The sequence below is a fragment of the Myxocyprinus asiaticus genome, chromosome 42 (genome assembly GCF_019703515.2).
Source record: "Myxocyprinus asiaticus isolate MX2 ecotype Aquarium Trade chromosome 42, UBuf_Myxa_2, whole genome shotgun sequence".
Lineage (NCBI taxonomy): Eukaryota > Metazoa > Chordata > Actinopteri > Cypriniformes > Catostomidae > Myxocyprinus > Myxocyprinus asiaticus.
This window is the reverse complement of record NC_059385.1, coordinates 8,409,401-8,431,844: the sequence shown is the minus strand read 5'-3', so window position 1 is coordinate 8,431,844 and position 22,444 is coordinate 8,409,401. Positions and strand designations below refer to the sequence as shown.

Genomic DNA, 22,444 nt, shown 5'->3' with positions numbered 1-22,444 from the left:
ACTTCCATTGTAAGTACCTCACTGAAACCCAGATTTGAGCTTTTTTTAAAGAAAAGGAGGGGCAAGTCAAAATTAATTTTTATGGTAATCAACTTTATGCCACAAATGCTGTCGACTGAACTTAACTTGTATTGAACCCGGAATATTCCTTTAAGTCCTTATTCACTGATAATCACTGATACAACTACATCGTAGCTGATTTGTGATTCCACTTATTCAAACTAGGCCTCAAAACACATAAAAACCAATACTGTTTGACATCAGTGAAATCAAACCTAGTGCAAAGCGTCTAAAGATGCAATATTTGAATTGAACACAAATGTGAATGATATTTGTAATCTACGTTGGACGGGAGAAATATCAGTGAATACTCACATAAAGATATTTTATAAAAAAGGAAATGTTTATATTCTTCAAAACTTATCCTTTTGTGGTAAAAAACAACAGCATGCGTGTCTGAAAAGACTTTCGGGTAAGTAAATAATGGCCAAATTTTCCTTTTTGGGTAAATTATTCCTTTAAGCAGGAAATTTGAGTTGTCAAGAAAAAGCCTTTCATGTGTCAAATCGAACCCGGAGTTTGTTTCCATTGGGGTGTCTGCCAGTTCATGAGTTTAGTTGTTGGCATACAGCACTGACTTCAACCAATGCGGCCAAAGGTAACCGCACAACTGTAATCACTGCAGAGCTGTGTCAATGTGATGGATGATCCCAAGTTCAAATACTGGAGGCAAATTTCTGTGTTAAAAATACAGTTCACGATGCAAACAGGTCTGAAAAATCACCATAAAAATCATTGGTGCATGTATTTATAAGCAGGCACTCCTACATTTTCATACATTTGCATTGGAACTAAACGTTTATCACTGTATTGACAGCTTCTTAAATGTAAACCGTTTTGTGTTTGAACAACTTAATGTCACGTCCACATTAATACATTTTCATTTGAAAACACATTAATTTCGCAATGTTTACACCTAGGAGGTTCACAGAATATTGCATTTATAGAAAATATATTGATTTTAGTCTATTTATAGTAAATGAGATTATTTAATACAGTATGTCTAATGCCATCAACACAGTTAAACATTTGACCTAACTGGACATTATAACGGATTCATTCTGTTCCAGCCGTCATTTGTGACAGCCAAGGGCGTAGGTTTGGTTTGAAAGTTGGTAGGGACGTACAGCAAGGATAATATTCAAAATGTTGGTATTAAGAAAATGTGAAAAACTCGTTCTGGTAATATAGGCGAAATAGCATTATTACCTTATATAACAAGTCTCATGTTTTATTTCTCTGTCCCACCATATTAAATATTAGCCTTTAAAAAAAAAGAATTTCCAAAGAATAAACAAATTAAGAACTGACTGCAAGGGATGCACAGTTAGGATGAAAAATGTGATATGCGATAAACTTGGATAATATGCAACAATATGCGATTCGATAAACCTAAGATTAATGGGTCAAAATAAAATGTTATCTTTTTCAAGAGGATTTACCTCGAGAAAATAATATCCAAAGGACATAAAGTGACATTCTGTAATATGTATTATCCAGCATTAAACAAATGGACATCTAAACAAAGGGTAGGGTAAATTAACAATTTACATGTGCAAAATGACATCACAAGACAAACAAATTATGGGGAGATTGGAACACTGACATTTCCCCACTTTCTGCTTTCCAACTCCCCTCACTCCCACATAATATTTTCACATATTGCTTATATGTTCTTACATTTTTATCTTAAAAAGTAGGCCTCCTGAACAAAGTAGGCTTTAGGCTTAGCCTAAAGCAAAATTCCAGACGTTGTACATGAAAAGTATACTTGTTTAAATCTATTAATTTCAAGGATTGGATGTAAGATATCAGTGGAAATCCGCTCGCGTAATCTCCCGAAAATGATTTTTTTTTAAAAAATTGGATAAACAACTGTGATGTGTATCCTGAACAGTGCTGATAAAAGCAAAAGATGCCATGTGACACCATCGTTTATGCACTGCTTCAGAAGAGGTTGGACAATAATTTACATATTAGGATATTTAATAGTTGTTAAAATGAAAATGAAAAAGATAGTAAAAGTTCAAGTAATTTCTGTGTGGTACAATTGCCCAAATGTTGGTCGGGACATTTCCAGTTTTCTGAAAGTTGATTGGATCATCCCTGCCTAAAATTACGCCTATGACGACAGCAAACACAAACACACACAAATCAGTCAATGAGTGAAACATGTTAATATTATAATATTAACTATATTTAACTTATTTAACAATTGTACAGGTTTGATGATAATTAAATTCAGCCCAACAAAGAGTGCAAATGACTTTACTTTTGATGTAATTTTTTTTTTTCTATTATTCCCATCTGGCTTTCATTTCTAAATAAATTTGCTTTTCTGGACCAAGTTTCTCTATCATTCACTGGTAAATGAGAGTTCCGCGATGGGAAGTGTTGAACTCATTCACCTGCAGCTGTACACTTGTAAAGTTTCCAGGAATTTCTTTTCTGAACTGTAACCAGAGGATTCGTTAAAGATTTGTATGCCACTAAAGCTGTACATACATAAAAGTGTTTATGTTCAAGATATTGTCAATATGTTCATATTGTATGTTTCAGTGTCTATCCAAACAGTACAAAATCGTGTACTAATACTAAAGAGATCACCTTGCCCAGTTAGTACCCTCTCCTGATCTCACCCCATACGAGATCTCTCCAGAGGTGCTCGCTAAAACATTCTAACCAAACTTAGGCTAAATTCCAAATTAGTTTCGAAGAGAACTAAGAAACAAAAAAGGTTTATACATATTTCAAAACACAAAGTTTCCACCCTCCACCAAGTATGATTTATGTCAACAAAAACTCCACTAAACGATCACATTTCTTGACAGCGAAAACTGGAACACAATATAAATCCTCAACTAAAGCTAAAGCCAAACAAATCGAATGCCTGTATGACATAACTCATAAGAGGCTTCTTAAACACTCCCTGAGTTCAAAGTGTAAGTCGAGCAGTATATCATTACTCAGCATCGTGCGGATGTGTTTGATCTCTCAGCTGCTGGAGAGCTCTTGCGTTTGACCCACAATGGCCCTGTGCTGTCAGCAGGCAAACTCCCCGTCACGGCTCCTGCGTTCAGCTGCTTTTATGAAACATGAGGGACTTGGACGGAACGCACAAAGACGAGTGTCCTCACGTGGTTCTGCTAACAGAGCGCTCTCTGTCTTCACCTCTTGGCCCAAATTCCTGAGCCCACGCCAAGATCCACCTCTCACACCGAAGAGCGGCAAACCCTGAGGAACTGCTGAAGAAATCACTTCAGCATGAGACCAAACACAAGACGAGAACTTGTCCCTCTCTCTCTCCAGTCAAATGAAAGATAGCTTGTTCAGAACATGATTTTTCCAACACAAACAGCTAATGGCCGTGCTAAGATGCAAACTTTTGTTAACAGGTTAGATTAGCATCTATTTAAATATTGAAAATGACACTGTGATTGAATTTTTAACCATGCTTCTGAAAATACCACAAATCTCATTTAAGTTTACGATGCAATCAAACAGATGCTTAATTTCAGGGTTGAGCTAGGGTAGGAAAACAGCTATTCTGAAGCATTTAACCTCATGGACAAGCGATTTTACGGTCATTGTACAGGCATAACAAGGTTGATTCAAATTAAGTAAAATAATGTTGCAAATAGAGAGAGAGAAAAAAAAAACAAGTAGATGTGAAACATCATCCAAATGGCTGTAAATCTGTCAATAATTTAACCTCTTAATGTTCACATAATTTATAATTTGAGAAGACAACAATAATATGGTAATCATCCATTAAATTTTCAATATATTTTTTCTATGTATACTGTATATAAAAGATTAAGTAAAATTAAGTAAAAAATTATAATAACAGGAATATGCAGTATAATAGGCTAATAATAATAATAACAATAAAATGCTGTTTTTCTTAACAAGTAAAATTCTTCACATCACAAAAATGAGCAACAGATCTGCAGCTATATCTTTTGAACCTGTTTATCAAATATATTCTGGGAGTCTTTGAGAGATTTTTCCACACACACACACACAAAAAAAATTGTAGGTAGCACAATTTCAAATAAAGAGTAAATGAGACATATATTCCAGTGTTCTGATTATCTATTTGTGTTCAGGACTGCGGTTTAAATCCGGGCTGGTCTTAATCCCGAGGCTGTTCTTTATGCAGGTGAACTCAGCCTAAGACTTTCCCACGATCCCCCAGCAAATCCTCTGCCCTGAACCCTCGGCAGAGCGCTGCCATCTGGCTCCTCTGTGTTCTCTATGGGAGGGCAGACGTCAGCTGCACGGCCAAATTCAGCGTTCCACCACAACCCCCACAGGAAGACAAACACCCAACCCAAAACCATCCGCACACACCCGACATCCACCATCATGATATATATTCACCTGCCTTTCAATAGTGCAATATGTATTAAAGGTATAGTTCACGGCAAAATGAAAATTCTCACCCTCATGTTTTTCCAACAAGACTTTCTTTCTTCAGTGGAATACAAAATTTGATTTTAGGCAGAATGACAGCCTCAGTCACTATTAACTTTTCATTGTATGGAAAAAGATGCAATGAAAGTAAATGGTACATTCTGCCTAAAATCTCCTTTAGTGTTTCATGGAAGTAAAAAGTAATTAGGAAACAAAAAGAGGGTGAGTTATTTATGCAATTGTTACATTTGTTTAGGTGAATTATCTTTTTTAAATGTTGATACTAAAAACATGCTTTTAAGACAAAAAAGGGACAATTTTCTTTGAAACACACGGTCAACCATCAAACCTCCTTAGCGCTGCCTTCCAAACGAACCGCAATGAAACCAAATTACATAAATATTACCTCAATTCAACAAAAGACCCTGACTTCACAATATAAACCTTGACCTTTGGCCCGTTCCACGGCGGTCCTTCATCACAACATGAGGCAGTAGACAAAAAAGACCCCCACCCCCTTTCAAATCACCCCCAGACAGAAATCTCACTCCAAATATCTTACTCCAAAATAAGATTTTCTTTTTCTGATCACGTGACAAGTTCTTTCCTCTCTGCGCCCCCTCCTTTTCCCTGCTTATTCTAAGCTGCCATGTGCTATCGTTTGATTACAGTCGGAAAGAAAAAGTGCCAGGCTGATGAAGAGAGACTAGCCGCTCTTAAAATGCGTGACATTTCCTTGGTGGGAGCATGAGAACCGATTCGCCACAATAGCAAGGTCTCCATGCCCGGCCAGTAACCATGGAAGCAGATGCTGTCTATCACCCCTGCCCCTTACCTTCTAGCGGCCACGGGCTGCTCCGCACTCAAAAGAGGGTCCGCCTCAATTTCTCTTCATCCTGACCGAACTTGCGTGCTCTTCTAAGGGAGCTATTCAGCAGGTTATTGGTCTAGACTTGTTTGCACGGTCCACAGAGCAGCCTTGATGTAACCCTTGCTCTCTGCCTGCCATGGAAATGCAGACTGCGGGGAACGCTGGGGACGTGGATTTGAAAAGAAGCCCTGTCCGATTTTGCCATTGTGCCTTTTCATTCATCGATCGAATGCATATCGAACCTTCTGTCGGTGTATGTGTGAAACAGATAGCTTAGCCAGCATTTTTTTTTTTTTCCTTCAGTCAGGATGGACTGCTTCTTTCTTGCTCTCATTTCTAATTTAATTTAATGATGAGACATGTTCTACAGTGTGTCTGCCTTATGATTTTTTCAATGTATTAAATAACACATTTTTTAAATAATCATATTTTCAGATTTTTTAATTGTATATAATAAATCTTTATCTTCTTTTCTATTTTTCTCCTTCTTATTGCAGAAAGAGGCAATTAACAGACACATTAAGAATATAAAATGAGGTAAGAGTGACATAAAGGTTTAAAAGTTTAAACATTAAATAACACCTGCCTACCTGTTATTACACCAAATAACACTCACAGTTTTTTTTTTTTTGTGAAAATATTTCTTTAGACTGCACATGCATCCAGCAAACTTTACATTGCATTTGAAATCCTTGGTTAATGCAAAGATTTAAAAATGTCAATTTTCTTACGAAACAAGAAGAGTCTGTATTTGTGAACTTGGAAAGTGAGCAATTTAAATGACGTGCCATCTTTAAAATGCTTCTCCGTTTTAAAGATGACACATCATTTAAATTGCTCACTTTCCAAGTTCACAATCATGCACACACATGCACGCACACACACAAGTCAAGACGATAGTAAATAACCTACTGTTATTTAAATGTCCATTATTAGAAATATGAATGATATTAGACTTCCTCCTTAGTATCAAATACAGGTCAAAATTGTTTTATACTTATACAAAAACCTATTTATTTTGTTAAATGCATTATTAGGTTTTTGGTTGTAGGATTTGAAATCCTAAAACTAAAGGCATTAATGATTTTGTTTGTTGATTGTTAACACTATATTTATGATTTTCACAAATACAGATATTTTCTTAAAGAACAGCTATGCCTATTAAAACTATATAAATTCTTATCTCACAATATTACATTAGAAGAAGAAAAACTAATATTTGCACAAATATAATTAATATATCACTTTAAGATTTTTGGGAGATATTTTATAATCTATTTTTTGGTTGCATTTCCCCTCAAAGATTTTTAGAAAAGTCAATCATGAAATGTGCATGTTTTAAAGCAGAAGTCAGTGTCTCTTTCTGTTCTTATTCAAATGATTTAGAGACACAGAGACGAAGATACTCGCTGTCCATATGACACATAGACGTGGAAGACAAGAGGACAAAACCACAGCAGAAAGTGAGCAAATTCAAAGGCAAAGGAAGGAAAGAGATCAGCCAAGTGAGAAGACAATGTCATTGTTGTCAGGACGCAGAAAATCAATGCCGTAAAAGCAGAGAAGGAAAACATTTGATCTGCTTTATGGAGAGACAAGCACTCACAATAAAGAGCAGTTTTACCGCAGCTCTCTCAGATATGAGCAGACAGCAGAATGAAATTAAAAAGGTGCTCTTTTACATAGAATTTGCTGTTTGATTCTTCTGAGGGATTAATTAAATGGTGGAAAAGGCTTTGCCCTGCAGCCACATTGTGGATGTTATTTATAAGGTTTACAAAGATTTCAATTCTCTATATGCTATAGCCCAATTATTTGATACAGGTATGAAATTGCAAACAGAATTAGCTACATAAAATGTATTATGTTGTATCGAAAAAAATATTTTTGTTCAAAAATATTGCAATGCAAACCTTTTATTTCAGACAGCATAAATTAGATTTTGCAATATGAATAGATCTGTTCATACAAATATTATTATATATAGTAGCTATGATATAAAACATGTATTATTCTAAAAACACATCATATATAAATAATATGATGCAACAAGGATGATGCTGATAAGCCTGTTAGTTTAATAATTTAATAAGCATTTTATTCACTCTATTTAATTACAATTAAATTATTACAAATATTTTGAATGATTAAACCAGCTAAATGTAAGTTCATCAGCATGTTAATGCAAAGCAAATAGTTAATGCAAATACAAAAGAGTCTACATGTACAAGTAAGTTACAGGGAGGAAAATGAGAATATTTATATTTAAAAAAACAAAACAAATTTAAATCAAATATTTCAAATATACATTGTAAAATAATTATACAACAAAATCAAAGGGACCTCATTATTTAAAATTTCACCCATAAAAGCATTTCATCAACACAAACACATTTATCATAATCATATTTACATCTCTTTACATACCACATTTATTTAAATATCAGCAACTGCAGCTTGATTAGATCACCATAGAAAATTAATGCCTTCTTTACAACTAAACATATTTTATTTCAATTTTAACAGATTTTTGTTTATTATAAAATAATCATTATATTTTTTTTCTTTTTATTCAAATTTGTTTTATTGCAGTGTTGTTTAGTTTATTTAGATTTTATTCTAATTATTATACATTTTTACACTTTTATATGAAATAGCATTTATACTATTTGTTAACTCACAGTATGCATGTAGCATGCAGTAAAGTTTAAAAGACTAAAGCATAGGTAATGAGTTTTAAAGGAGAATTCTCCTGCTAGTTTGTGAGAAATCAGGATGACCACATGTAGATATCCACCTGAGCGGGAAGAAAGGCAGCAAACACGCTCAGACAGCATGAAGACGCAGAGTTTAATCTCTTCCAGAGAGCAACTGAACCTCACGGCTACACACAAGTGAATACATCAACATACAAATCACACTAATGCTCAGACCATTCAAAATCACTGACATGTTCCAGAAACATTTTAAAGTGTGTTTTTTTTAATCTACTAAAAATCTGCCTGGAATTCGCAAATTGATAACATACAAAGAAATCATGGCAAATAATGCCCAGACAGAATGAAAGAACATTCTGATCTACATGTGTATATGGACTGTCATCTATTTCTCACTGTCCTTGAATGACAAAACTGATTCAATGGAATGGAGAGGAGACAGTAAAAGTGAGACATTTTAAGGGGCACCATAAACCCAGTACAAACAGCAAAACTTGTGGTTTTATGTTAGTTTTTAATTTGTGTCGTTAGCTACCTGCTAAAATAATCATTCCTGACTAATTATACGTACTTTCGATTTGTCGCTTTGGAAGGAAAAAATGCAGCAGAAACAAACAAATGCACAAGAACTGATGAGAAAAAGAAACCCTCCTGGTAACTGGTCTTTAGAGGCGTACAGCAGCCATAAAAACATCATTTTTATCCTTTCTGTCTGGGCTGGAAAGGGCCAACACTCAGAACCCTCGGTGTCTCCTTCACTTTATAATAGCTCTCTGGTTTGACATTTAGAGCCCCTCCCACCACCCACAGGTCAAACACACATTCATTCACCTGCATTCAGACACTGCTGTGGCAGCTGTATTGTTCTTTAATGTATTGTAAAACAGCCGTATTGTTAACTTAACGACACACAATAGGTAATTAACACAGTTTATTACTGCTGTCAAGTTTACCAAGGGGGGGGGGGGGTTGAATTAGCCATCAGGCAAATTAATGAATCCATGTCTTTTCCAGTTGGTCATTATTATTGGATATAGATGTTTTAAAAATATTTTAATAGGGATTACTAAAACAAAAAAGAAATTTCTAGAGCAGAGCATAATAATAAAAAAAAAATTATTTTCACCTAAGAAATGTCCATGACTTCTAAAGATTGTGATTTGCCAGGCCTGAAAATTACAATTGTACAATCTCTTTTTCTACGACCGTGGGAACCCTGTGTTTATTAAATTTAAAAACAGACGGGAGATTCCTCAATTAGATTGGCAGGAAAGTGCAATTCAACCCATGAAACGATCAAATCTCTAAGCAAGCGGTTTGAGATGATAAACTCTAGTAAACCCACACCTCACGATCAGAGCTCTGCTCAACAGGAACAAAAGAGCTGGCCTATCATCACAACACAAAGAGCTTTTAATTATGTGCTCCTGTAAGACAGCGGGATGTTAAAGCTCCTGCCGTGTCTAAATACCCACATTTTTAGGAGGAAGTAACGCTGTAGCACAGGTCTTTCCCTTGAGAAACACTCACAGACAGCTTTGCAGATGAGAGTGTGCTAGAAATGTTTGACTCATTTTGTATACCGATGGAGAAACATGAAAGTGTCCTCCCCTTTAGAATTATAGTGAAACGATCCAGATACCCTCCGTCAAAACACACATATGATCTCACTGTCATATTTATAGGGGAATTCCAGTGACTTCACATCACTGTGTATTTGATTTCTGTTAGACAAGATGTCTCGGGTTCTTACTACAGTAACTTAAGACTTATCTTTTTAGGCAGAGAAAAATGAGGTATTTGGGGTCATCTGCAGTCGTGATCCATTGATTTATGTCTAGTTCAGCCCATAGCAACACCGCCGAGAAACAATGAGAGGTCCGTGCATTGCTGAGAATGGCCATATTTAACAACAACAAACAAACTGAATAAAAATGCTAACATTTTTTCAGCTAAAGGAGTGTCACTTCTTTCAAAGAAGTATTGTACAATTGAACAAAATATCTATCTATCTATGGGTCTAGCTATCTGCTTTGCTAAAACAATGTAAGATATTAAAAGAAATAAAGCTGATTTTCAAAACTTATTAGATATTACCTTAGATTTAACATTAAACACAAAATCGTCTAAAAACTAATATCAAGTTTCACAAAATCTATACAAATCTACATAAAATATATACAAATTTGTACACATTTTCTGAATGTTGTCTAATCAATCAGTACTGCTATTTTCCAAAAATAGTAAAGGTACTGGAAGAAATTCAGCTGATTTTCAAAAAGACAGAGATGCAAAATTCAAAGCTTCAGAGGAGACATATTTATGCATTAAATATCATGAGTATCACAGACAGGAAGCAACTAATACTAACGAAAAAGAAACAAACAAAGTAAGAAAATCAACATGTAGAATGAAAATGAAAGTAAGGTAATAAAACGTGTAACATGTGTGTGTGTGTGTGGGTGTGTGTGGGGGGGGGGGGGTGACTCGTTTACGAGGACATTTTTTTAGGTTACAAACTGGTAATTACAAGGGTATTATGCTATAAATGTGGTTTATGAGGACATTTCTAGTGTCCCCATAATTTAAATTGCTTAATGTTTTTTTTTATTTATTTTGTTTTATGTAAAAATGCAGACCGTTTTTTGTGAGGGGTAGGGTTAGGGGTGTTAGGGGATAGAATCTATAGTTTGTACAGTATAAAAATCATTATGTCTATGGAGAGTACTTATAAGGATAGCTGCACCAACATGTGTGTGTGTGTGTGTGTGTGTGTAGGAGGTAGGGAGTGTACTGATAAACACATAATAAGGAAGTATAATGTGACGTGGCAGAACACAGCAGATCGGTGGACAATTTCAACCAGGACAAATGTTATTATTCAGGAAACAAATATAGCCTGAGGCAACATTTTATATTCTGGAACACTTTACTTAGCCTAAGGCATAAACATGAGGTGCCAATGTAAAAAAAAAAACAAACAAACAAAAAAAAAAAAATAATTCTGAATTTTCTGTACCGGATGTGTCTGGAATAGTATTACTTCATAGAATATTAGAATATAATAAATATTTTAATAATGGAATTTTTTTTTTTATTCTGACCATCGAATTTCATGGACGTAATATCTTACATTTTATTTATTTTTTAACCTATTTTATTTTATATTTAATAATTTATTTTAAACATTTATTTTAGCACTATTTTCCATACTGATATTGATTACCATTTGTATTTTATATTTATATATTTCCTCCTAAGTTCTATTGTTAAGCAGCATGGGATTAATTTGAACAAGAAGTATATAATTAATTGAGACCATAATAAGAGAAGTGACAGGAGAACAATTGAAAAACCCCATCTGAAACCTGATCAGAATCCACAAAACAGAGCCATACTCAGCTCAGAGAAGAATGGATGAAGAAAAAGAGGTAAAGCAAGGCTAAATGATTCCATTTAAATCAGAAAAGAGAGCGAGAACAAGAAAAAGGATAATGAAACAGACGTTATATAAGAAAGAACCAGAGTTGTGGTCTGTCTTCAAGAATGCTAATCTGTATGTGTGCTGATTTGAGTACCGGTATGTGTGTGTATGTTTGACAACGAGAGAGAGAGAGAGAGAGAGAGGAAATCTGTGTTTGTGTGTATCCCGGGAATCTGTATGAGTCAGGGTGGTTGGTGTCTCTGGGCAGTGGAGAGGTCAGGCCAACACAAGCAGCTATTCATGGACAAATCAAGTTTATGTGAGAAACTGACCCCCCCCCCCCCAATTACCATCTGAATGCTTCATAACACCAGCGCCTTAAAGTGCAAGGTCCTGTCACCACAGAAGTCAACAGAGGGATGGAGAACGGAAAAAAGTCACAAAAAATTCCTCTTTGCCTTGTGTCTTTACAATAGAATAAATTCAATGCACCCCCTATAAATATAGCCTATTTATATTCTTCATTAAGTTTTCTAAACCAAAAAAATTGGTCTTCAATTTGCAATTGTTGGAAATTATTAAAAAAAATTTTTTAAATAAAGTTTTAATGGAAAACATTCCTCTACCACACACACAGCTCATAAAACAGCATTAAACACCAACTGCCAGAGGTGTGTGTGTGTGTCTGTGGGCGGATTTGGTTGGTTTACGAGGAAATATTTTTAGGTTACAAACTGGTAATTACAAGGGTATTATGCTATAAATGTGGTTTATGAGGACATTTCTAGTGTCCCCATAATTCAAATCGCTTAAAAAAAATAAATAAATAAAAAAAATACTAAACTATGTTTTTTGAAAATGTAAAAATGCAGAAAGTTTTCTGTGAGGGTTAGGATTAGAGGTAGGGTATAAAAATCATTATGTCTATGGAGAGTCCTCATAATGATAGCTGCACCAATGTGTGTGTGTATGTGTTTGCAGGTTTCTTGTACTGGATGATAACGGTTTAAAGTTAAATATGTTTTATTTTAGTTCTGTTAAACTTTGATTTACTGTCTGAAGCCCCATGATTAGTTCAGGAGTCCATTTTTCAAAAGAGTAATAAATCTAAAAAACAATTGAAATATTCAGAAGCTTCATTCTATAAATCTGACGTATCTTTTACATAGGGACAGTAACTTGTCTCTAAAACCTCTGTTCATATCAAGTCTCAAAATTCATGCTGCATATTCATGTATTTAAACACTCATAAACGTTAGTGATCAATCATGTCTGTCTCTAACATTTGAAAAAAAAAAACATTTTTATTTCCTCTGGATACATTTCGCTGAGGAAGAAAAATATATCACCAAATCTCAATAATCATTTAAAATTATAAAATTATTAAAAACTATTTCATAATCTTACTGCTATAGAAAATGTAGGGATGTGCATGAGTAATCAAGCACTAGAGTACTCGTTCAGCTACTCGAATATTAAAAACAAAAAGCATAGTTTGTTGAAGTTATCTAATTTTGAAACCGTTCTCGGTAACGTTTGTGAATAAAACAAAATATAACATGTATGTACGTGTCACACTTGTTATTTTTAACGTGCATTTTAATTTACCAGTAATCGTGTACTAATTTTGTGTGTGTTAGAGTACCCGACTACAAAATTACTCGAAAATGCTCATCCCTAAGAATAAAGAATTTCTGAACAAATCTGTGGAATAAAATAGAACTATTTGCTTCTCTGTCTTCTAGGACTTAAAGCAAATAACAGACGACAGAGTTTATTTGAAGTGAAATTCTGAATGCAACATGCAAACCAAACTAATCATCATGTGAATAAAAAATTAGGAATTACAAAATACAGAGCATGTCGAATTAAATCACAGTAAAGGATCCCAAAGGCAGCTCTGTGGATGAGGGAGTTAAAAAGGTTTGTGGATTGAACCAAAGAGGCTGTTAAGGGAAAATGCAGTTTTCCCTAACCCTTAGATTGTGTTTCCACCCACATTAAATATTGTGTCAACCTTGAGATGGAACAGGTCCGATATAGCACACACAAACACAAAATAACAACATGACATCAGTGCTCGGTTATCCCAAAGATACACTCAAACCTATATGGCCCAAACGCCTGACTTAAGCAACTGACACTCTAGACACAGCCAAAATGGAGCAGAGCTCAAATATACCCTGACCACCATTAAGCTCTGATCTTATTACAGCATGGTCTGGGGATTTCGACCAATGCATCCCATCCCCCCTTCTCCCCCAACACCGGGGCACAGAGTTCCCCACACTCGGCTGCTGGAAGGTGGCTCCGGTTAGACTTCTGAACCCCTCAGCTGCATTACGCTCACCCTCTGCTCTGACGGACCCCTCAAGAGCTTTCGGTCTCATGAGCACATGAATATGTTTGCCTCTCCGCCCAGCCGTGAGTGAAACCAATCACAGAGCCCGTAAACAGAGACCCAACCCCATTCTCTGAAGGCCCGTCCCGGCCCAGATCGGGTTCCAACTCACAGAGAAAGACTTTGTGTCACATTGCCATAATCCAAACAGGGAACTTTGTTTTCCGGAGATTAATCAAGTTTTATTGAGTTTAAAAGGTAAAGCCTGAGATTAATTAAGGATCAAATCAGATACGCGTGCATGATCCAAACATTGTGGTTACATGTTTAACAGAAATGTGTGAGGCTATACATGTGTATAGAAATGCACTGACAATGTACATAATAGAACATAAGTGTTAACACATTTATTTGCAACGACATTTAGAATAGTTATCAATTCTCCGGCTCAAAGAAAGGACTGCTAATTCTATTTAAATAAAGAAAGTAAAAAGGATGCAAAAGTCGAAATAATTTTCTGTGGTTATCAACAGTATGTCCCAAATGCTTACATTTCTTTGCATGTAACCCAGAATATTCTTCCAAAACAAAAGGATATAATAACTTGTCATGAAATTTATGAATACTTGTAATTTACTTTTGCAGACAACCCTGTCTCACAGTACATTTGAAGACATAGTACGAGTTTTTCCTCATTTATTTTCCCCACAGAGACAAATAAATGAGCAAATGAACAATTTTATTACGATGTTTAGGCCTAACCCCTAACCCAAACCTAAACCTAACCATACAGTGTAACCCCTTACCCAAACCCTAAACCTAAACATTATTTTAATAGGAAAATAACTGTGAACCAAGAAAGAAAGAAAACATCAGGGATTAGAGTGAGACCAGGGAAGCGTATTACAGTTTACAACATTCTATTCTGGAGACGTCACATAAGGACAAAAAAAAAAGTAGAAAGCGAGATGATGGGGGAAGGCTGGTTAGCAGCGTGGCCACCTCATTTTCAACCTCCATCTATTCATTCCCTGCATTTCAATTATTTTAGATGTGTAATCCTTTCTCAATAGCAAATGTAATCGTCCCCATGGCCACCACACCAGACCAGTCAATATAAACCTAGACGACTCATTACTTCACAGGCTGCTGTCTACAGATGCAGGAGACTTCATGAGCACAATAGCAAAAGAAGACCCTGCCGCTAGAGTTTCCACTCCCCAGATCTCCCTTTATTGCCTCTAAACCAGCCTCTCAAGAGTGCTTTAGTCCAACACATACACACACACTTTGCCAGTGCATTCCCCTGTGCATCATACTTGACATTTATGTGACATATTTGTTACTTTTTTTTTATTTTTTAGAAGGTTTAGTAATTAGAGGTGGGTAAAACAAAACAAACTAACTAACTAAGGTAAAGGTCAGACACCCCATATGCCGTCCAGTTAAAAACAAGCCCTTAAATTGTCCTAAACATGGCTGAAGAAATGACAGCTGTAGGAGATTTATTGCTCCTTACAGCAGCTTCGTATATAAAGTCTTGATGACACGACAAGACAAACCAGTAATCTTCTAATTGCATGCAAACAATAGGAGAGTTTAACCCCTCACTGGGCTGCTCAGGCCAGTCTTTGTCTCCCACTAAATATTTGTGTTTGTCTTTTGTATCTGGAGTACTCCCCTCTCTTCAGACAGCAGTCAAAAGCCTCTGATGAGCACCAGCACTCAAGACAGTCCCACCCCTGTCCCTTTAGTGCACTAGAAAGGCAAGAATGAAAGACTGCTGGACATTAAACAAGTAAACAAGGACAAAACAAGGACTTCAGCAGCTGTAAAAAACAAGTAGATGTGTTTCACCTCCAAAGCTTCATCAACATGCCAATGAGGAGGAAGTTATGTCATATGAAGGAACTGTAATCAAACATTGACTATTTATCTTGTTCTTTAACACACAGGCACACTCCCAAGGGTCTTCACACTCACAAAAATATCAGTAAAATTTACGTTAAAAAAAACGAAACGTTTTTGTCAAGATTCTTGGAATGCGTGTAAAAAGAACAAAATGCTTTCTAAGTTTTTTTTTTTTTTTTTTTAAGGAAATTTAAAGCAAAAGTTCCTTTAAGCGCAATAATACTGATCCCAACAGATTTATAAGATTAAATGATATAACCCTACAATTATCCTTTTTACATATCAGACCTGCAATTTCTGAAAATGTTTCCCTGTGACATAAATATATTTTTTATCTGTTTTCCTTTTTATATATTAATAACAAAGTAGAATGTTCCACTTCAATATGTTGGCATTAGTTTTAGACAGTAGAGTACAATCATTTCCGGTATTCAAAGGCTATTTGAAAAATTATTCTGGAATTCTCTATTTTTTTCTCTCTCTAATACAATTTTTTTTTATATTTCTTTTATTTTTCAGTCCTTCAATCCTTCATTTAATAAATCATTCAGGAAAAGGTGTAATCCCTTAAATGCACAAACTAGCAGGTCTATTTTTTTGTAGACACTTAAATTGAATTTGACCAGAATAGGGAACTTTCTGACTGTCTGAAATGAATTTGTAGGGGATTTCAAGGCTTTTTTTGGTCGTGTTTCACTGTGATCAGAGCCATTCAACGGTTCTGAATGAGAAACGGATCAGTGCAAACATACACAGGCTCCAGTTCAGACATGACATCACCTCTTTTATTGCTCTCCAGGACACAAATTGTGTGTGTTTGTGTGTGTGAGAGAGAGAAAGAGGGAGAGAAAGCTTTTTAGTGCCATTTCTCGATAACAAAACCTCTGTGTGTGTGTGTGTGTGTGTGTGTGTGTGTGTTTCATCTATAAATCACCCTAAACTGGGAATTGGAAACCTTAACAGCAAAAAATGTAGTCAGAGTAATAATTTGTGTAGTCAGGAGTGTCAGAATCCAAATGAACTGAATCCTGAAGATCTCTGGCACATAAACACTTGAAATCTTAAATTGAAACATTTAGTAACTATGTCTAATAATAAAAATGCCATTAAACCAGGATATCCTGGGTAATAGTATAGAATTATAACATTGTTATATTTATGTTCTTTTGAAGGATATCATTTTGAACATTTGAATGTATCAAGGTATTGTTTAAATCTGTTTAATTAAGATAAACACAGCACCTGGAAGCTCACAGCTCATAAAGCTCTGTGACAAACTGTGGTTTACACTCTCCTACCGGCAAATGACAGTGTGACAAATTTACAGTGAGGCAGTTAAACAGATGCAGCACTCAGCATTCTGCTTGTCAACTGAAAGCACCTAGTAGCCCGTTAGACCCGCAGTAGACCGCAGAGAACACACACACAAAATAATGTCCCTTTCCTTCCTGTCAAAATCACTAAAGCTAAGAGTAGCACTGCTCATTAGTGTCTAAACCAATGTTCCCTCTAAGCTGCACCACTTCTGATGTTGCTCCAGCAAAGACCAAATACAAATTCTTTATAGAAGGCAGACTCAAATATGTGTGCAAAAATTTTTCTAAAATTAGAGCTAAATGAATGGACAGTTTTTAAACTGGAGTCCACTTGCATGTCCATTGATTTTCAGTATGGAACTGAAGCTGACAGAAACTTTGCAAAATCTTATTATAAATATAAAGCACTGATTTGGTTGCATGGATAAAGTTTGCTAGAATAGGACAGAGATTTTAGGTTCATGGCAGCAACAAACAGAATCACGACAATAATGACTGTTCTCTAAACATACAGAAGCCCACAGATGCCACACTTTATTCTTTTTCTGTCTTGTTTCCTCGAGATCATAATATATTTACAAATATTAAATGATAAATATAAGAAAGCTGTGATCAACATAAGAGTTACTTTGACAAAAGTTACCACGTTTTTCCTGAAGTTATCTCAAAAACAGTAATGCCTCTAGATATTTTACCAGTTTCAAATAACCTCATCATCCTGTCTCAGTTACACTAAATATTTTGTAATATATAAATATAAAAATAATATAGATTTTATTTCAATAAAATTATACACACACATACACACAATTATATATATTTTTATATTTTATATACACTGGCGGCCAAAAGTTTGGAATAATGTACAGATTTTGCTCTTATGGAAAGAAATTGTTACTTTTATTCACCAAAGTGGCATTCAGCTGATTACAATGTAGAGTCAGGATATTAATAATGTGGAAAAATTACTATCACAATTTGAAACAAATGCTCAGAACTTCTTAAACTACTTCAAAGAGTTCTCATCAAAAAATCCTCCACGTGCAGCAATGACAGCTTTGCAGATCCTTGGCATTCTAGCTGTCAGTTTATCCAGATACTCAGGTGACATTTCAACCCACGCTTCCTGTAACACTTGCCATAGATGTGTTTGTCTTGTTTCTCACGCACTTTACAGTCTAGCTGATCCCACAAAAGCTCAATGGGGTTAAGATCCATAACACTCTTTTCCAATTATCTGTTGTCCAATGTCTGTGTTTCTTTGCTCACTCTAACCTTTTCTTTTTGATTTTCTGTTTCAAAAGTGGCTTTTTATTTGCAATTCTCCCCTGAGTCTTCTCTTTACTGTTGTACATGAAACTGGTGTTGAGTGGGTAGAATTCAATTAAGCTGTCAGCTGAGGATATGTGAGGCATCTATTTCTCAAACTAGAGACTCTGATGTACTTATCCTCTTGTTTAGTTGTACATCTGACCTTCCACATCTCTTTCTGTCCTTGTTAGGGCCAGTTGCCCTTTGTCTTTGAAGACTGTAGTGTACAACTTTGTATGAAATCTTCAGTTTTTTGGCAATTTCAAGCATTGTATAGCCTTCATTCCTCAAAACAATGATTGACTGACAAGTTTCTAGAGAAAGCTGTTCCTTTTTTTTTTTTGTGCCATTTTTGACCTAATATTGACCTTAAGACATGCCAGTCTATTGCATACTGTGGCAACTCAAAAACAAACACAAAGACAATGTTAAGCTTCAATTAACAAACCAAATAGCTTTCAGCAGTGTTTGGTATAATGGCAAGTGATTTTCTAGTACCAAATTAGCAATTTAGCATGATTACTCAAGGATAAGGTGTTGGAGTGATGGATGCTGGAAATGGGGCCTGTCTAGATTTGATCAAAAATTACTTTTTTTCAAATAGTGATGGTGCTGTTTTTTACACCAGTAATGTCCTGACTATACTTTGTGATCAGTTGAATGCCACTTTGGTGAATAAAAGTACCAATTTCCTTTTGAAACAGCAAAATCTTTACATTATTCCAAATCATGAGAAACATTACAGGCAAGTGACCCCAAACTTTTGAATGGTAGTGTATATAAAGAAATTATTGTGCATTATGTTTTTTTTTTTTTTTTTATTTATTTGCATGGGTCTGGTGTTTCTGGTCAGGTGGCCCAATAGAAAAAGGTTTTGCTCAGCATAAGCAAAAATTAGTGAATACTTAGGTTTGAACAGAGGAGAGGTTTTTTTTTTTTTTAAGCCTGGGCATCAACTTGATGTGCCCTGAAGAAACTTTATTATAGAACAGCAAAGATCCAAAAATAAAACATCTTCCACAAAGACTTCAGAAGCCCTCATTAAGAAGGTGTGCAGATCTGCTACTTTAGAGGATAGTGACCTACATACCTAAAATAGAGAACTAGATTCAGCAGTGGCTGCTCTCTCTCGCTCTTTCTGCACACTGTTGACAACTAAACTGCAATATCCAATCTCACACACACACACACACACACACACACACACAAAATGTCCTGGAAACTGAGCAGCAGCAGAACTCGAGCTAAGCTACTCTTTTATCCTTTTTTGCATTCCCTCTTTTTCCATGCCTTTGGCCATGCTTTGAAATGGCACTCTAGAAGAGAAAGCTGTGCAATAATGCCTGTCCAAACATCACATTTCTGTTACACAAGGTCGTCTGAAGGGGGCGACAGAAAAGATGAACTGCAGCTTTTCTTAGAGACAAAGAAATTTTACAAGAATTTGAAAGAACAGGTGAAGTGTCGCAATCCATCAGGCAGACAAGTTGTCTGAAAAACGAAATGTGAATAAAGGCAACCACAGATTTTGGACTGATAATAACCATACAAAAACTACGTTTTTTTGCATGAATAAACATTTAGACTTGACAATGACTAAATCCTGGGCCAATAAACCTATCACACAGGAAGAAAAAACAAATAATACTTCATTAAGCAAGGATGCAACAAATGTTCAAGATTAGGACCTCAGTCATTGAGGGGGGCCTGGGTAGCTCAGTGGTAACATATGCTGGCCACCACCCCTGGAGTTCGCTAGCTCGCTATTTCGAATCCCAGGGCGTGCTGAGTGACTCTAGCCAGGTCTCCTAAGCAACTAAATTGGCCCAGTTGCTAGAGAGGGTAGAGTCACATGGGGTAAACTCCTCGTGGTCACTATAATGTGGTTCGTTCTCGGTGGGGCGCGTGGTGAGTTGAGTGTGGTTGCCGCAGTGGATGGCATGTAGCCTCCACACGTGCTATGTCTCTCCATGACAACACGCTCAACAAGCCACATGATAAGTTGTGCGGGTTGATGGTCTCAGATGCAGAGGCAACTGGGATTCATCCTCCACCACCCAGACTGAGGCAAATCACTATGCGACCACAAGGACTTAAAAGCACATTGGGAATTGGGCATTCCAAATAAAAAAAATAAAATAAAAAAAAGAATCAGTTATTGAAGATGTGTGCATCAATCTATGATTTTAAAAATTTATTTTAATCTCCAGAAGGTTAATACTACTTCCTAAATTCCAATTACAACAAAATAGTCTGGCAAAATAATTCATTAGTTCAAAGACTATTTAAAAATGTCCTCTAAATACTTTGTAAAAGCATCACTGATTCAATGTCCGGCCGCCATGAGGTGTGTAACTATGTAAACGGCTCACCATACAGTCCTTCAAACAGTTTTTCATTTATTGCTAAGTTTAAAGCATGATGCTGTGTCCCATTACTTTCAGATACATTAAAACTTGTGTGAAAACCCAAAAACAATACCAAAGGCCTTACATCGATTCATAAACTGCCTTTACAAGATTTTATTCTGTATTTGGTATGTATACACACACACACACACACACACACACACACGCACTACCTCACACACGCAGCTCCGATGCCTCTGGCTGTGATTCTTTAGCCCAGCTGCAATACAAAAGCAACAAAGCTTTCTTTTTACGAAAACCTGCAGCTCAGTATGACTGATAAACTGCCAGAGTTGTTTCTCAGAGGAAACAAGAGCTCTTGACGATCCTCTCAACTAAGCAGAGAGAAGCCAAAATAAAACAGCAACAAAAGCCACAAGAGAACAACTGGAAACCTGATTCCGGAAGATTTCAGCTTGGAAAAGAGCACAATCTTTTGTGTCCACACAACTTTAGCAGAAAAAAAAAATACTCACCGAGAATGCAAGCGCGTGGCCTTGAGAGGGAAAGAATCCTGCTCGTTTTGGTCCATTTCAGGTTATGGTGTTGTTATAAAAACTCCAGCCGGAGCTGAAATGCAGAGGGGAGATGCCGGCGAACCAACCAAGGGCCCCTGGAACAACAGCCAGGCGCTGGCTGCCTCTCGGTGCCTGTCAGGCAGGGAAACCGGTTTCTGTGTGGGGAGCAGCTGTTCCCTCTCAACCTCCTCCTCCTCCCACCCACAGCACTTCTGTACAGCCATACTAAAGCGGACAGAGCGCGGCTGCCTCCTCCTTGCGAGCACACAAGCGCAGATGAGTGGGGCGGAAAAGCAGAGGCACAGAGGTAAGCCTGGTGGTCAGAGAGGCAGGTATTTAGTTCACAACATTTTCCACTTTCTGGACTCGCTGCTTTTTCAGGAGTGGGAGGGGACAAGCCCAAACCTTCTGGCCGAGGAAACTGCGCATAATCCCTATCGACAGAAACTTCCTTCTTGCTGCTAATAAGCAGGACATCCCCCATCGGAGCGAGAAGGAATGCGAGGCCCGCTTTTTCAAAGAGGCCCAGTTACACACAGGGTGCAAAGTCACTTCAGCGTGACCTGGGGGTCAGACATGGCAAGTGTATGTAAGAGAGAGTCTGTGTGTGTAAGTGTGTGTGTGTCTGCGTGTGTCTGAGCAGGCATAAACGCTAAAGAGACGTGTGTCTAGAGAAACTAAAACTCCCTGAAGGTTATGCATGCATGATAATTTATTGAGCAAAGCACATGCTACAATTCTTTAATAACTTCTACAAAATACTAAAGTCAAAATGAAATCAAAACTGGACCCATTTCCTATGAAATTCTTAATGTCCATATCTGTTAGCTTTGTGTTTTCCAAAAGTAACTTTTAGCAGATATACACATTTAAAGTTTACAGATTCTTTGGGGCATGTTATTCCAAAAAAAAAAAAAAAAAAAAAAAAAAAAAAACTTGACTTTGTAATCTTTTATTAAAATGCAGTCACCTGCTTTGCCTCTGAAATGACTTTCCTTTTCAGTTGACATCATCAAGCCCTCTTATTTTTCAATTCTCAACCCTCCAACCACCTTTTATATACAGTAGAGACCACTATCCATAAACCAATCAACTCCCAATATATAAAATCAAGTCCCACCTTCATTAGTTTCTCTTAAATATCCTGTTTT

General features: G+C 36.3%; 1 long non-coding RNA gene across 1 annotated transcript in view; it reads right to left on the bottom strand.

Annotated features, from left to right (window-relative positions):
* Window positions 1–21,389, bottom strand: part of LOC127433131 (uncharacterized) — a 57,805-nt gene extending 36,416 nt beyond the window's left edge. The window contains exon 1 of the long non-coding RNA XR_007895850.1: window positions 21,252–21,389. This is a non-coding gene — a long non-coding RNA (uncharacterized LOC127433131). The remainder of the gene's footprint in view (window positions 1–21,251) is intronic.
* Between the last annotated feature and the right edge of the window lie 1,055 nt (window positions 21,390–22,444).